The sequence below is a fragment of the Rhineura floridana genome, chromosome 1 (genome assembly GCF_030035675.1).
Source record: "Rhineura floridana isolate rRhiFlo1 chromosome 1, rRhiFlo1.hap2, whole genome shotgun sequence".
Taxonomy (NCBI): Eukaryota; Metazoa; Chordata; class Lepidosauria; order Squamata; family Rhineuridae; genus Rhineura; species Rhineura floridana.
Window position 1 is genome coordinate 245,794,702 of NC_084480.1, and position 17,166 is coordinate 245,811,867.

A 17,166-nucleotide genomic window follows, 5' to 3' on the forward strand; every position below is an offset into this window, starting at 1 on the left:
TTGTTTTAGAAACATTCTGAGTAGAGGGGTGACAAAACTAGCCCTAGTAACAGAAGACTGTAATAGTCAAGATGAGAGATACCAAGGTGTCAGCTGATGGAAAGGAAAGGGCAGATTTTTGCAGTATTATACTGGGAGAAGTGGCAGTTTCTGGTGAGACTTGGTCACAACCTATTATTTATTTAATTAATGAATGAATTTTAACAATTTATATACCACTTAGTTATCATTCTCTCTACATGGTGCACAAGAAACTCAATACAATTAAAATTAAAATGAGTTAAAATGCCTGCTGGAATAAAAAGGTCTTCAGCAGGGGCCTTCAGGCTATTTACCTCCACTGGAAGGGAGAACCACAAACTTGGGCCTGCAATACAGAACGCACAGCTCCTGGTGAATATGAGTCATGCATCCACCTTTGTGACACAAGGCAGCAGGACAAATCAGAGAGAGCCTGTTTTTGCATGTGATTGACAGAATGTTGACAGTAGATAAACAGAATGATCAAGGCAAGGAAGAGGATCCTTCTACCTTTCTTTTCTAATATAATCACTTTTGTAGTTGTGTTACCCTATTTTGCAACCCTTATAGCCTGATCCTGAAACACCTTTTCCTGTTTCAAAGAAAATGAGTAATGTAAGTCCCATTGATTTAGCTAACTTTTTCTAGATTAATGTATTTTACTTTAACATCACTTCTATTGATTTAATTGGATTGTGCTTTGAAGGAAGTGTCATTAGGACTGCAGTTATCAACAAGAAGCACAGAGTTCCCATTTATTGAAAACCAAGTGTTTAATGGTTAAAACATACAATGGTTAATGCGTCTCTTCCATCTCTGTGTCAAAACAGAAAAACGAAAAAAGTCAGGGGGGGGAAGAGTTTAGGCCTTGTGCTAACTCCAAATCCATGCCTGTTTATGTTTTCTTTCTCCTGAGCAAAAATTGGCCCCATTGTGTGGGAGCAACACCATGAAAGAAAAACAAAATAAGTCCACAGAGAGAAAAATGGATATTGTGGGAGCGAAGGAAATGAACATGCTTAACCAATTCCATTTTCTGATGATGTCAGAGTCAAAGAATAACTTGATACATACACACACACTTTGGAATTGCCATCGGGGTCCAGCACAGTCAGTTGTTAAAAGAAGAAATGCAAACAACCGTGCTTGCCATCTCCAGGCCCCCAGAAATTACTTGGACAGAATGAGCAGTACGTCTTCAGGGAAGCAAGGCGCCTGTGCCTCAAGAGCAATGAGGAAGGCAAGGAAATGTGGTACTCATGATATGTGAAATGCAATGGCTCCTTCTGAAGCTTTCAGCGATATGTGAGGAAAGTAAAGCAAAGAAGAGGAACTTTGTCTCTCTCTGCCACGGTAGTTAGTCAGGAAGGGGCTACCCCTCCCATCAGGCACTTTGCTTGGCTGGTAAGGATCCACATGAAGGGGGGTTAAATAAATGTTTATGATGTGATAAGGCAGTTGTGCATTGAACGGATGACAGACGATGGGCTCCAAAAACAGGACGAGAGGAATAGTGCCAAGGGGCTGGTGCTCCCTTCACTGGTGATGTGATTTCCTTCTACAGTTTTTCTCTCTAGTAGGAGCAATCTGCTCTGCAGTCTGAAAAAATATATATACTTTTTGTTTGAGCAAGACAAGACAGTGTAACAATCAAATAATCAGGGGACTGAGTTTTTCTAGGAGCTGAACATGTAGATGGGATGGGGAGGAAGCGACCGGAGAAGGGCTGTAGTTCAGTGACAGAGCTTCTGTCTTGCATGCAAAAGATCCTTCAATCGCCAGCACCTCCAGGTAGTGCTGGGAAAGACTCCTGTCTAAAACCCTGGAGAGCCACAGTTAGTGTGCCCTGTCAATGCCTTTCACACTCTGTGTGAGAATGCTAGAGTAACTACTACAGCAAGAATATTGCTCAGGGCCAGTAGTTGGTTGTGAAATGGTAGTTGTTTAGAGATGGCAGAAGTCCCATGTTTGCGACACAGAGTGTACCTTCTGAAAATATCCACAATACAGTATAGGAACACAGGAAGCTGTGGATTACTGAGTCAGACTATTGATCCCTCTAGCCAAGTACTGTCTCCATTAACTGACATGTATATAGTTCTGTATACAGGCAGTAATTTTGGTGGAACAATTTCTCCCTTGTCACTACTGTGGCATAAACTAGCCCAGACCTCATACAGACAGTTTGATGATTGCACAAATGAAAAGGGAAAGCCTCACTGTGGGGGCCTATTTGTTCTGTTTTCTAATTCCTAGGAAGCTGCATACAAGTCAACGGCATGGAGAAATTTACTACACTGGGATCACTCTCAACCAGCTGGGTTTAATCTTCTAGGTTTCAAGCTACAGGCTGTCAGTACCATCAGCCAGGAAACTATTTCCTGCACAGATAAAGTTGACATTGTACATTATTAGTGCAATCACACATTGTCCTGTCACAATACAGCCAGGAGATGTGTGAGAGTATTTCGCGCCATCCAGGGCTGCCCTTGACAGTTTGATTGCAGAGCTTGGACTACTGTTGTAGGTATCATGTGAAGAAGATTCTGCCATGCCGATATCATAAGCCAGGGCATGCCGCCAGAAGCTAAGCACTAGACCAGGCTGAGTTGCACAGGTCCCATGAAATATTTGCCTCTTTTAGGAGAATATTATTTGACAAAAAGTAGGTTAGTGCAAAAATCAGCCAGTAATTCCTATTAGCCTGGAACATTTGGTTTTTTGTGTGTGTCTTCATGTAGTATTAAGGCATATTCAACTACACACTACCACTAATAATCTTTTATGATATCCAGTGCTATCTCCAGGGTTCGGTTCAGACAATAGCATTGGTTGATTATCTCTCAGGCCCCTGGCAGTTGTGCTGAGAGGTGCTGCAGGGTACCATCTTGTCCCCAATAAAATCTACATTAAGCCTCACTAGGAGATCACCTCTCTTTCTGTATAACACATCTGACATCTGAGAGGCCATGCAAGTCCTGCACTGGTCCCTGGATTCTGGGGTGGGATGGATGAGGACCAATAAACTGATTCTGAATCCTGGCAAAATGTAGGAGCTGTGGGTGGGCAGTTCTGAATAATTGGCCAATTGACTATTTTGGATTGCATCATACTCCTCACGAAGGAGTTCATAGTCTGGGGGTGCTGCTAGATCCATCTCTGTCACTTGAGGCCCAGGTGGCCTAGGTGTCTTTTACCAGCTTCGGTTAGTAAGACAGCCATGGCCATTTCTGGATCAGGATAGCCAGACCACAGTCATCCATGTGCTGGTAACCTCTAGACTGGATTACTGCAATGTGCTCTATGTGGACCTGTCCTTGAGGCTGATCCGGAAGCTGTAGCTAGTGCAAAATGCAACAGCTCAATTGCTCACTGGAGCAGAATATCACCATCATATTACATTGCTGCCGAAAGAATTGTACTGGCTGCCTATTAGCTACTGGGTTAGATTCAAGGTGCTGATATTGACATACAAAGCCCTGTACAGCTTGGGACCAGAATACTTAAAATATCATCTCATCCCCTACATACCCGACTGGTCACTGTGTGGCACCAACCCAGTACGCTGATGATGCCCAGCTCTATTTGATTTCTTTGTAACATCTGAATCAGGAGAGGCTGTGCAAGCCCTGGATTCGGTGGTAAGCTGAATGAGGGCCAATAAACTGAGTCTGAATCCTAGCAAGATGGAGGCGCTGTGGGTTGGTGATTCCCAACTTTAGAATTGGTCAGTTGTCTGCTTTGGATGTGGTCATACTCCCTCTGAAAAAGCAGGTTCATAGTCTGGGGATGCTTCTGGATCCATTTTTGTCACTAGAGGCCCAAGTGACCTCAGTGGCTAGGAATGTCTTTTACCAGCTTTGGCTGGTGAGACAGCTGCAGCAATTTCTGGACTGGGATAGACTGACCACTGTTGTCCATGCACTGATAACCTCCAGGCTGGATTACTGTAATGCGCTCTATGTGGGGCTGCCCTTGAGGTTGGTCCAGAAGCTGCAGCTGGTGCAAAATGCGGCAGCAAGACTGCTCACTGTATCACCATCATGTCACCCTGCTGTTGAAAGAATTGCACTGGCTGCCCATTAGCTACTGGGCTAAGTTCAAGGTTCTGGTTTTAGTATACAAAGCCCTATACAGCTTGGGGCGAGGATACCTGAAAAATCATCTTACCCCTTATATACCCAGTCAATCACTATGCTCTGCAATTGAGGGCCTTCTGCAGATATCATCTTATCAGGAGGTCAGTTCCGTACCACATTGGAAGCAGACCTTTAGTGTTGTGGCACCAACACTTTGGAATTCCCTCCCCTTAAATATTAGAAGGGCACCATCTCTGTTATCTTTTCGGCACCGATTGAAGACCTTCCTCTTTCAACAAGCCATTTAGGTAGAGACCTTATCCCAGTCTGCGTCTGCGTCTTTTAAAGATATTTTTAAAGCTTTTTTTTTTTTTTAAAGATTTTTGTAAATGTGTTTTGTTTTAATATGTTTTAATGTGTGTTGTAATGATGTTTTGTAGTGTTTTTAGTGTTTTTGTTTGCTGCCCTGGCTCCTACTGAAAGGAAAGGTGGGATATAAAGTCTATTTGTTAATTAATTTACTACTACTACAACAACAATAATAAACAAGCCTTCTAACTGGAGATCTTTATTCCAGTTGATAACTTTAATGGATTTGAATTGATTTTATGCTTATGCTGATGTTTTAAACTATTTTTAATATATGTTTTAGAATTGTTTTTATATATGCAATCGTGTTAACTATATATAAACAGTATATATATATATATATATATATATATTGCTGTACACACAGAGAGGCAGAGAGAGAGAGAGCAGCTTGGGACCACAATACTTGAAAGATCATCTCACCCGTTACATTGTCATTGGCGATCACTCGTGGCCAAGTAAGATTGTCTTCCAGGGTAAGGTCTTTAACAGTGGGTCCGTAAGTGACTGTGGAGGCCAATTCTGGATCCACACAGCCTCCCACAGTGAGGACAGGTTTCCAGATGGAAGATGGTCACTGTGAGGATTTGCTTGACGTGCCTTCCTCTTGGCTCGTTTGTCCCTTTCGCCCTGTACTCGTGCTTCTTCAAAGTCCATAGCACCTTTGATAATGGCTGACCTCCAATTGGGACGCTCATGGGCCAAGGCTTCCCAGTTCACGATGCTCATGTTACATTTTTTTAGATTAGCTTTGAGATCATCTTTAAACCTCTTTTGCTGTCCATCGATATTCCGTTTTCCATCCTTAAGTTGGGAGTAAAGTAGCTGCTTTGGAAGACGGTGACCCTTTGGAATTCACACCCTTTAAATATTAAACAGGAAACATCTCTGTTGTCTTTTCGGCACCCACTGAAGACCTTTCTCTTTCAACAAGCCATTTAAGTAAAGACCTTATCCCAGTCTGTGTCTGATTTGGAACTGCTTTTTAAGGTGTTTTATTTTTATGGTTTTTAAAATGTTTTTATTGTTTTGTCACTTGTTGTTTGCCGTCTTTTGAGAGGAAAGTTGGGATATACATTCAAAAATAAATAAATAAATAAAATAATTAGTGTTCTGTTCAAGATGCAGAACCTTCTAAAGTGCAGCAACTTCCACCGTTGTTATAGTGAAGGAAGCTCTTTAGAAGGGCTATATCTCAATGAGTAGCAGTAGAGCACATGCTTTGCATGTGAAAGGTCCCAAGTTCAATCCCTCAAATCTCCACATAGACTCATGTCTGAAACCCTGGACAACTGCTGCCAATCAGTGTAGGATAGACAATACTAAGTAGATACACTGATAGTCTGACTAAGTATGACAGTTTCCTATGTCCCTAAGCAAATGTGCATGCACATCATCCTTTGAATAATTTTCTCTTCCACTGAAATGAATTGAGAAGTATGAGCCCATACAAGAGCCTAGCATCAGTGTACATGCAGGGCTTTGAATAATGGTGTTTGTGCAGATTTTTGCATGCATACACAGAATGTGGGGAAATTCAAATCTAGATCAAAGCTTCCTGGATTTACTCAAGTGTCCTAGGTCCGAGCATTCCTTAAACATTGTAAAGTTTTTTGTTTTTGTTGTTCCAGTTATCACAATCACTGCCTCTTAGAAGAAATTTGCAATCCAGTTTAAGCTCAGGCAATACAAACAAAAATATAAGACATGAGGATGGATGCATTCATCAATGGACAGCAGATTAATGTTCAAAGGCTGAGTCAAAGGAAAGAAGAAAGGAGAGATAAGGGAACAACATGATACCAAGGGGAGCTATGAAAATTAATGATAGTCTGCTGATCCAAATCCAACAGAGACTTCTTTAAAGCACTGTTAGAGGAAAGCTTTATTTTTTATTTTTGTTTATAATTATCTATTTTTTTCCTTATATCTATCATTATTCTACTTATATTTATTCTTCTTGCTAATTTTTTCTTATTATTTTCTTTTTTACTTCTTTATGATCTAAACAGAGACTTCTTTAAAGCACTGTTAGAGGAAAGCTGAACAATACACACAGACCCTGTAATGGAAAAGGAGAAAGGACTTCTGATCTTATTCTTAGGATGCAATGCTGAACGGTGATGAATACCTCAGTTGTTTTGATTTTCTTGTTCTGTTCAGCCACATTGCTATAATTCTGAAAAGATTGGGGAGGTTGTGGGGGGAAGTTAGGGTAGCCAGGCTCAGGGCCTGAGAATGATTCAGTATCTTTAAGAGAAGAGAAAATTCAGCCAACTGCAGGTTTTCTTGCAACAGTGTAATGGGAAAAACCACAAGGTGAAATTCTCTCTTCCCCTGCACAACTTTTAAAGATACAGAAGACCTCTTGGAGGCTGGAGTTGTGCGGAAGAAGGGACAATTTCACCTTGTGGTTTTTCCCATTACACTGTTGCAAGAAAACCTGCACTTGGCTGAATTTTCTCTTCTCTTAAAGATACAGAATCATTCTCAGGCCCTGAGCCTGGCAACCCTAATATGCATGTAGATCACTGCATGGAGTTTTTGAACATTATTACATGACCCATGAGTCCAACCCTCACTGCTCCCCTGGTGAAAGGGCTTCATATGAAATTTTAAAGATAGCCTTTCTCAGGTGTATTGGCATACAAATGCAGTTTCTTCATGACCCACAGTCACAGTTTGACATCCAAGCATCACATGCTTACTCGGTGGTTGGCTGGTTCCACCAAAGTCAGTTTTATTACCCCTGCTGAGAAAATGACCCCAACAGTGGAAGCAGGAATACTCTTAAACAGCCTCTTTATATATGAGGTCCCCAATGTGGAGACCACAAAAGAAAGAAAGAAAGAAAGAAAGAAAGAAAGAAAGAAAGAAAACATTCCTGTTTTGCCATTCTTTCTTGGAGGTCTTCTTGGTAGTTCTGCCACCCTCATAAGTTCAGGGTTCAGTACAATGCATTCTTTTTGGCAGCCCCTAAGTTGTTGAATTCCATCCCTACATAGGTTGTCTTGCATCACTGTACAGTTTCTGGCGAATGCTAAAGATGCATCTTTTACCCTGGCCTTTGACACCTAATATGTATGTTTTCAGTACTCATCCTGTTCCCGTGACTGCAATTTGTTTTCAATGTTTTTCATATTTATTTATTTATATCCCACCCTTCCTTCCAGCAGGAGCCCAGGGCGGCAAACAAAAATGCTAAAAACACTTGCATTTTAAATTGTTGTAACCCTCTCTGGGACCTGCTAGTGTCGGGTGGATGATGATGATGATGATAATTCCACATAGCAGTTGCAATGCTTAAAAGGCTCTCTGCACATGCACATGCACATCCCCATACAAATGTAGCATTTGCTTATCAGTGAAGCTGCTCTCTGAGCCAGGTCAAGGTAGAGCCCTAAAGACTAACATGTTTTTATGGGATAAGTTTTTATTGACCAGAGGCCACTTCATCAGACAGATTCCAGTGCACAAAATTCATGGGCTACAAGACTCTTCATTGTTTTTGCTAGCTGCTTGAGGTACACAATGCTGACGTCTAGACAGAACGAATTTATGGGTGGCCATACAGACCAACAGCCGTATCTTGACTGCTGCAGGTAAGTACTTTTCAGTGGCCTTTGCGTGATGTCATTTTTAAATCAATGGAGGCTAATTCCAGACCACAATCAATATTGTTATTTAAAAAAACCTTTCATGTATATAGTGGCATTCCAGTTTCTTCTACTGACCAAGAAGGAATACTGTTCTTTCTATGCAATGATTATGCTAGATGATGCTCCTGTAGAACAAAATTAAGTTACACTGAAAGAGTTACCAGATGTTCTCTGTTGCTCCAGTTACTGCTCCAGATATATTGATATTGACAAATTGCAAGAAGGCTGGCCATCCAAAAAGACAAGTGACATAAGAACATAAGAAGAGCCTGCTGGATCAAGCCAGTGGCCCATCTAGTCCAGCATCCTGTTCTCACAGTGGCCAACCAGGTGCCTGGGGGAAGCCCACAAGCAGGACCCAAGTGCAAGAACACTCTCCCCTCCTGAGGCTTCCGGCAACTGGTTTTCAGAAGCATGCTGCCTCTGACTAGGGTGGCAGAGCACAGCCATCACGGCTAGTAGCCATTGATAGCCCTGTCCTCCATGAATTTGTCTAATCTTCTTTTAAAGCCATACAAGCTGGTGGCCATTACTGCATCTTGTGGGAGCAAATTCCATAGTTTAACTATGCGCTGAGTAAAGAAGTACTTCCTTTTGTCTGTCCTGAATCTTCCAACATTCAGCTTCTTTGAATGTCCACGAGTTCTAGTATTATGAGAGAGGGAGAATAACTTTTCTCTATCCACTTTCTCAATGCCATGCATAATTTTATACACTTCTATCATGTCATCTCTGACCCGCCTTTTCTCTAAACTAAAAAGCCCCAAATGCTGCAACCTTTCCTCGTAAGGGAGTCGCTCCATCCCCTTGATCATTCTGGTTGCCCTCTTCTAAACCTTTTCCAACTCTATAATATCCTTTTTGAGATGAGGCAACCAGAACTGTACACAGTATTCCAAATGCGGCCGCACCATAGATTTATACAACGGCATGATGATATCAGCTGTTTTATTTTCAATACTTTTCCTAATTATCCCTAGCATGGAATTTGCCTTTTTCACAGCTGCCGCACACTGGGTCGACATTTTCATCGTGCTGTCCACTACAACCCCGAGGTCTCTCTCCTGGTCGGTCACCGCCAGTTCAGACCCCATGAGCATATATGTGAAATTCAGATTTTTTGCTCCAATAGGCATAATTTTACACTTGTTTATATTGAATTGCATTTGCCATTATTCCGCCCATTCACTCAGTTTGGAGAGGTCTTTGCAATTCCTTTTTGTTTTAACAACCCTGAACAATTTAGTGTCGTCAGCAAACTTGGCCACTTCACTGCTCACTCCTAATTCTAGGTCATTAATGAACAAGTTGAAAAGTACAGGTCCCAATACCGATCCTTGAGGGACTCCACTTTCTACAGCCCTCCATTGGGAGAACTGTCCGTTTATTCCTACTCTCTGCTTCTTAACCAATTCCTTATCCACAAGAGGACCTCTCCTCTTGTTCCATGACTGCTAAGCTTCCTCAGAAGTCTTTGGTGAGGTACCTTGTCAAATGCTTTTTGAAAGTCTAAGTACACTATGTCCACTGGATCACCTCTATCTATATGCTTGTTGACACTCTCAAAGAATTCTAATAGGTTACTGAGACAGGACTTTCCCTTGCAGAAGCCATGCTGGCTCTGCTTCAGCAAGGCTTGTTCTTCTATGTGCTTAGTTAATCTAGCTTTAATCATACTTTCTACCAGTTTTCCAGGGACAGAAGTTAAGCTAACTGGCCTGTAATTTCCGGGATCCCCTCTGGATCCCTTTTTGAAGATTGGCGTTACATTTGCCACTTTCCAGTCCTCAGGCACGGAGGACGACCCGAGGGACAAGTTACATATTTTAGTTAGCAGATCAGCAATTTCACCTTTGAGTTCTTTGAGAACTCTTGGGTGGATGCCATCCGGGCCCGGTGATTTGTCAGTTTTTATATTGTCCATTAAGCCTTGAACTTCCTCTCTCGTTACCACTATTTGTCTCAGTTCCTCAGAATCCCTTCCTGCAAATGTTAGTTCAGGTTCAGGGATCTGCCCTATATCTTCCACTGTGAAGACAGATGCAAAGAATTCATTTAGCTTCTCTGCAATCTCCTTATCGTTCTTTAGTACACCTTTGACTCCCTTCTCATCCAAGGGTCCAATCGCCTCCCTAGATGGTCTCCTGCTTTGAATGTATTTATAGAATTTTTTGTTGTTGGTTTTTATGTTCTTAGCAATGTGCTCCTCAAATTCTTTTTTAGCATCCCTTATTGTCTTCTTGCATTTCTTTTGCCAGAGTTTGTGTTCTTTTTTATTTTCTTCATTCGGACAAGACTTCCATTTTCTGAAGGAAGACTTTTTGCCCCTAAGAGCTTCCTTGACTTTGCTCATTAACCATGCTGGCATCTTCTTGGCCCTGGTGGTACCTTTTCTGATCTGCGGTATGCACTCCAGTTGAGCTTCTAATATAGTGTTTTTAAACAACTTCCAAGCATTTTTGAGTGATGTGACCCTCTGGACTTTGTTTTTCAGCTTTCTTTTTACCAATCCCCTCATTTTTGTGAAGTTTCCTCTTTTGAAGTCAAATGTGACCGTGTTGGATTTTCTTGGCAATTGGCCAGTTACATGTATGTTTAATTTAATAGCACTGTGGTCACTGCTCCCAATCGGTTCAACAACACTTACATCTCGCACCAGGTCCCAGTCCCCACTGAGGATTAAGTCCAGGGTTGCTGTCCCTCTGGTCGGTTCCATGACCAACTGGTCTAGGGAATAGTCATTTAGAATATCTAGAAACTTTGCTTCTTTGTCATGACTGGAACACATATGCAGCCAGTCTATGTCCGGGTAGTTGAAGTCACCCATTACTACCACATTTCCTAGTTTGGATGCTTCCTCAATTTCATATCTCATCTCAAGGTCTCCCTGAGCATTTTGATCAGGGGGACGATAGATCGTTCCCAGTATTAAGTTGCTCCTGGGGCATGGTATCACCACCCACAACGATTCTGTGGAGGAGTCTGCCTCTTTTGGGGTTTCGAGCTTGCTGGATTCAATGCCTTCTTTCATGTATAGAGCGACTCCGCCACCAATACATCCTTCCCTGTCCTTCCGATATAGTTTATATCCAGGGATAACCGTATCCCACTGGTTTTCTCCATTCCACCAGGTCTCCGTTATGCTCACTATATCAATGCTCTCCTCTAAGACCAAGCACTCCAGTTCTCCCATCTTGGTTCGCAGGCTCCTAGCATTAGTGTACAGGCACTTGTAAGCAGTGTCTCTCTTCAAGTGTCTTTGGTACTTGTGGTTTGGCCTGTGGTAATTTTGCTCTTCTGAATTTATATCCTGTGCCCCTGCTCTCACAATGCCTACTTCTAGGCCTACCCCTTTTAAAATTTCATCATTTCTTTGGTTTTTATCCCAGGGGGGAGGTTTATTCCGAACCGGACCTTTCTCAGCTCCTGTCGGGTTTCCCCCCTCAGTCAGTTTAAAAGCTGCTCTGCTACCTTTTTAATTTTAAGTGCCAGCAGTCTGGTTCCATTCTGGTTCAAGTGGAGCCCGTCCCTTTTGTACAGGCCCGGCTTGTCCCAAAATGTTCCCCAGTGCCTAACAAATCTAAACCCTTCCACCCGACACCATCGTCTCATCCATGCATTGAGACTGCAAAGCTGGGCCTGTCTGGCTGGTCCTGCGCGTGGAACCGGTAGCATTTCAGAGAAAGCCACCTTGGAGGTCCTGGCTTTCAGCATCCTACCTAGCAACCTAAATTTTGCTTCCAGGACCTCATGGCTGCATTTCCCCATGTCGTTGGTGCCAACGTGCACCACGACCACTGACTCCTCCCTAGCACTGTCTACCAAACTATCTAAACGACGGGCGATATCCGCAACCTTCGCACCAGGCAGGCAAAACACCTTGCGGTCTACACGCCCATCACACACTCCACTGTCTATGTTCCTAATGATCGAATCACCCACTACAAGGATCCCTCCAGCCCCTGGAGATATATCCTCGGCACGAGAGGATAGCTGCTCATCCCCCAAGGAATGGGTCCCTTCTAAGGGATCGTTTCCCTCTTCCTCAGCTGGATGCTCTCCTTCCCCGAGACCATCGTTGTCCATGATAGCAGGAGAGCTATCATCGCTGGAGTGGGACACAGCTATAACGTCCCTTGAGGCCTCCTCCACACACCTCTCTGCCTCTCTCAGCTTTTCCAGGTCTGCCACCTTGGCCTCAAGGAAATGAAGTCGTTCCCGGAGAGCCAGGAGCTCATTGCTCCAAGAACCCTTGGATGATAAGGGAGTCAAAGGTGTACTAAAGAACGATAAGGAGATTGCAGAGAAGCTAAATGAATTCTTTGCATCTGTCTTCACAGTGGAAGATATAGAGCAAATCCCTGAACCTGAACTAACATTTGCAGGAAGGGATTCTGAGGAACTGAGACAAATAGTGGTAACGAGAGAGGAAGTTCAAGGCTTAATGGACAATATAAAAACTGACAAATCACCGGGCCCGGATGTCCACTGGATCACCTCTATCTATATGTTCGTTGGCACTTTCAAAGAATTCTAATAGGTTACTGAGACAGGACTTTCCCTTGCAGAAGCCATGCTGGCTCTGCTTCAGCAAGTCTTGTTCTTCTATGTGCTTAGTTAATCTAGCTTTAATCATACTTTCTACCAGTTTTCCAGGGACAGAAGTTAAGCTAACTGGCCTGTAATTTCCGGGATCCCCTCTGGATCCCTTTTTGAAGATTGGCGTTACATTTGCCACTTTCCAGTCCTCAGGCACGGAGGACGACCCGAGGGACAAGTTACATATTTTAGTTAGCAGATCAGCAATTTCACATTTGAGTTCTTTGAGAACTCTCGGGTGGATGCCATCCGGACCCGGTGGTTTGTCAGTTTTTATATTGTCCATTAAGCCTTGAACTTCCTCTCTCGTTACCACTATTTGTCTCAGTTCCTCAGAATCCCTTCCTGCAAATGTTAGTTCAGGTTCAGGGATCTGCCCTATATCTTCCACTGTGAAGACAGATGCAAAGAATTCATTTAGCTTCTCTGCAATCTCCTTATCTTTCTTTAGTACACCTTTGACTCCCTTATCATCCAAGGGTTCAATCGTCTCCCTAGATGGTCTCCTGCTTTGAATGTATTTATAGAATTTTTTGTTGTTGGTTTTTATGTTCTTAGCAATGTGCTCCTCAAATTTTTTTTTAGCATCCCTTATTGTCTTCTTGCATTTCTTTTGCCAGAGTTTGTGTTCCTTTTCATTTTCTTCATTCGGACAAGACTTCCATTTTCTGAAGGAAGACTTTTTGCCTCTAAGAGCTTCATTGACTTTGCTCATTAACCATGCTGGCATCTTCTTGGCCCTGGTGGTACCTTTTCTGATCTGTGGTATATACTCCAGTTGAGCTTCTAATATAGTGTTTTTAAACAACTTCCAAGCATAATTGCTAGATATGGGTTACGCAGAAGGTGCCACCCCTTTTTACTGTTTGCTTTATTTTCATGGGTATGGAAGGGGGGAGGAATGATTCTGCCAGCTTCCTGGTGAGTAGTGGGAGCTCTGGGGGTGGAGAGTGAAATTTTGCCCTACCTTTTAATGTGAGCTTAAGCTGGGAGATACCAACAGAAGTGAGAGTGCTGCAGTGACTTATAAATATGTGCTTGTGTATTTGGTGGGTGGAGCTAGCTTTCTCTGCTGTAATTCTGTGTCTTTCATCTGCTAGTAATTATGGTCCCCATTTGCTAGTTGTTGGTTTATATTGATGTTTAAGAGGATATTTCATTTAATTGTTATCTGTGCTGCTCTTTAATGGTATTTTTTGCATTTGACTTATATTTGTGATATTTTAAGGTGTACATTGCTTAGAGGTTTTCTTTGAAACAAGTATATAAATTACCTAAATAAATAAATATGATGGTCTTTTACAAGGGACACCATCAAAACTAAAACAACCAATCGTTTCAGCAAGCACACACACTGTATTACTGGTGCTCATTATCCACAGCCAACTATAGGCCCCTCCAGACTGGCCTTTTATCATGGATGCATTTTGCAACATCTTCTTGACACAATCATCGTGCGTTAGTGGTGGATTTATTCTGCTCTATTCATTTTTTGCAATGCTTTCCCAATGCTACCACATTATTGCTGTCCAGAGGGGCTATGACGCCACAAAAGTGGGACAAAAATAAAGCAGAACATTTGTGGTAGAAAAAGTTATGGCATTTCAGCAGGAAGTGACAGGATATGCACTGATTGGAAATGAAGCAGTGTGACCACCCCACAACTTTTGCAGGTGCAAACTGTATTGAAAGTGGGATTGCATATGACTGTCCCAATAGCATCATGATCACAAATCAGCATGAATGCACAGCCAAAAGGATGTTTGGGCCTTTTTTCTAACATATGTCAAATTCCATGGGGTTTTTTCAAGCAACTGTGACCTTCTACATCACTCTGACACATCCCCTTTGTCATCTCCACCATACTTTTTCTATCTGTCCGCTATATAAAAATTACAGCTGCAGTCCAGAGAAAATACAGAGGCCATTCTATCCACCCTGCTGGACAAGGCTGGGGTATCAGAGCCACAGTGAGCTAGGGGATCACAGGCCACTGTGAGGACACAGCAGAATTTGACAGATCTAAAAATGGGGCTAAGAGGAAGAATAATAATTAAAATATGTATTTGTTTGTTCCATTCTGTAGTAAGATTTTCAGTCTTCAGTATTGGCTACCTGCCAGAGTATGGCTTTATGTGGATGGACAAGTAAAATAATAATAAAACAGCTGACAACCATAATTGCAAGCCCATTTATGAAACACAGGAGTTTCAAAGCCATTTGTGACAGGGGCATGTGGAATTTGATTTTAAAAAAACATTTTTGCCCCCCACACAAGGAATTAGAAGATCTTTGTACAAAATACAAAGCTCTATTTGAAAACCGGCATTTCCCTTCATCTCCCACAGCTTTTTAACCAACACCCTTCCTCTCCCACGGTTTCACTCCTACATCCCATTCTGTGGTTCTTCCTCTGCCTGTCATGTCTATCTATCTTGAAATTAAAAACGAATCATGGGCAATGTAGTGTAATGCAGCTAATGTGCACACAATGCTCTGGGGTGGAAAATCTTAATCTTTTGACACTTCTTGATCTTTGCCGCTGCTGATTTAAAGGGGGAGGGACAGAGGTCACAGGGAAAGGAGAGGAATGACCTCTTTGAACTACTTCCTCCAATTGTTCCGCTGCATAAGGCCAACATTCACGTACATTTTACTGGTGTGTGAGGCTAATGAAGAGAAATAGTTCAAGGGCTCTGTTTGTATTTCATAGCAGCACTGCACAGCCTTGAACACCGTGATATTCTAAGGGTGTTGAAGGAGCTCCCTCTGATATGTTGATATTGTTTGGTTATTTTTTTAACAGACCTTAAAAATTCATTCCTCCTAGTGCAAGAATCTAGTGTTACATTAATAAATATCTCATGCATAATAATAAAATACATATGTAGGGAGAAAATACACCTTAAATAACACAAATGTCAGCTGGCAAAATCAGCCTCCCCCCAACTTGGTGTGCCCACAGAAGATCCATTTCATTTCATTTGGGAGTCTCTAATAGTACAATTTGCCTCCAAGAAACAATTACTCTGGTGTCAAAGAAGTAGTCTTATGGCATTCCAACAAGACCTCTTTACCACAAATGTATGTTTCATGAAGTAACTACTGCTCCAGCTGATTTGCATAACCTGTACCTGTGCTTACAAGTGAAACTTCTTTACCTGTAAAAATATCCATACCCCTCTCTGGAAAGAAGACACTGCCTCAGTTGTTCAATCCAGAAAGCAATGATGGATTAAAAACCAGCTTTTCCTCTGATCTGTAATCAGAGTATGAAACTTACATTGGCAAATGTGCACTGAATCTGTGTCCTATCTCATATTAATTGTAAATATGTAACATGAATATGTATTTAAAGAATTTCTGCATGAAGGCCCAGAGAAGTTTATAAAAGAATAACTCGAACAAATTAACAATTAATAAAACAATTAACTAAAAGCAACTAACGCAATAATTACTAAACTAAGGACAACATTAGAAGCAATAAAACAGATGCTAATCCAAAGTTAAGGATCACTAAATGCGACTGACATCTTAACGTTAGCAAAGAGGGGGGCAGCTAAATATACCTGAGGAAGGCACTCCTTAGCTGAGGCCCCACAACCAATAAGGCCCTGCTACCAATTCCACTCATATATATTCTGAAGGTGGAGGTCCTTGGAGCAGGATCCTCATTGATGGTCTTCATTCTTCCGCAGGTTCGCATGAGGGTTTATTGAAAGAGCAGCATGCCTGATATAAGAACTGACAAACTGGGAAATCCAAGTAAGGGATGGGCCAGAGCTACATTACAGAGTAATAACAGAGCTCCCATAGGACCAATACGAATATAGGAAGCAACCTTATTCCAGCTCAGAGCATTGCTCCATCTGTCCCAGTACTATCTATTACAAATGTCAGTGGCTCTCCAGAACTAGAGTCGTTCTCATCACCTGCTCTCTGATCCTTTTAACTAGAGATTACACAAGACTGAAGCTTCTATAGAAACAGGCTTCTGCAGAAGGTGATGTGGTTCCTCACTTCTGTTACATGGCTGGATACTCAAGAAGCCTTGAATCATTCTTGCAAGTGAAGGAGGGGCATCTAGGATAGCCTGACACCTCTCCTTACCTCCAAATTGAATTCTGAGCATACTGAGAGATTGTGAGTCAAGTCTACTTGAATGATCATCAAAGCACACCCTGATACTTCCTTCTTATAAATGATTCAAACAGAAAAATGAACACCTTGCAATGGCTGTGTGGAGAAGGCAGGAAGATTTGTGACTGACAAGTTGGAATACCAGATATTAGTCCATTCAGCCGCAATTCATGTCATACTTATTTTATGTCCCTAAAATGCATTATCAAGCACTGTTCTACAGCCTGGCCTCTATGGCTGTCTGCAATAGGAAATCCCCTTGCACAGCAATAAGCCCCATTGAACACATTGAGTACATG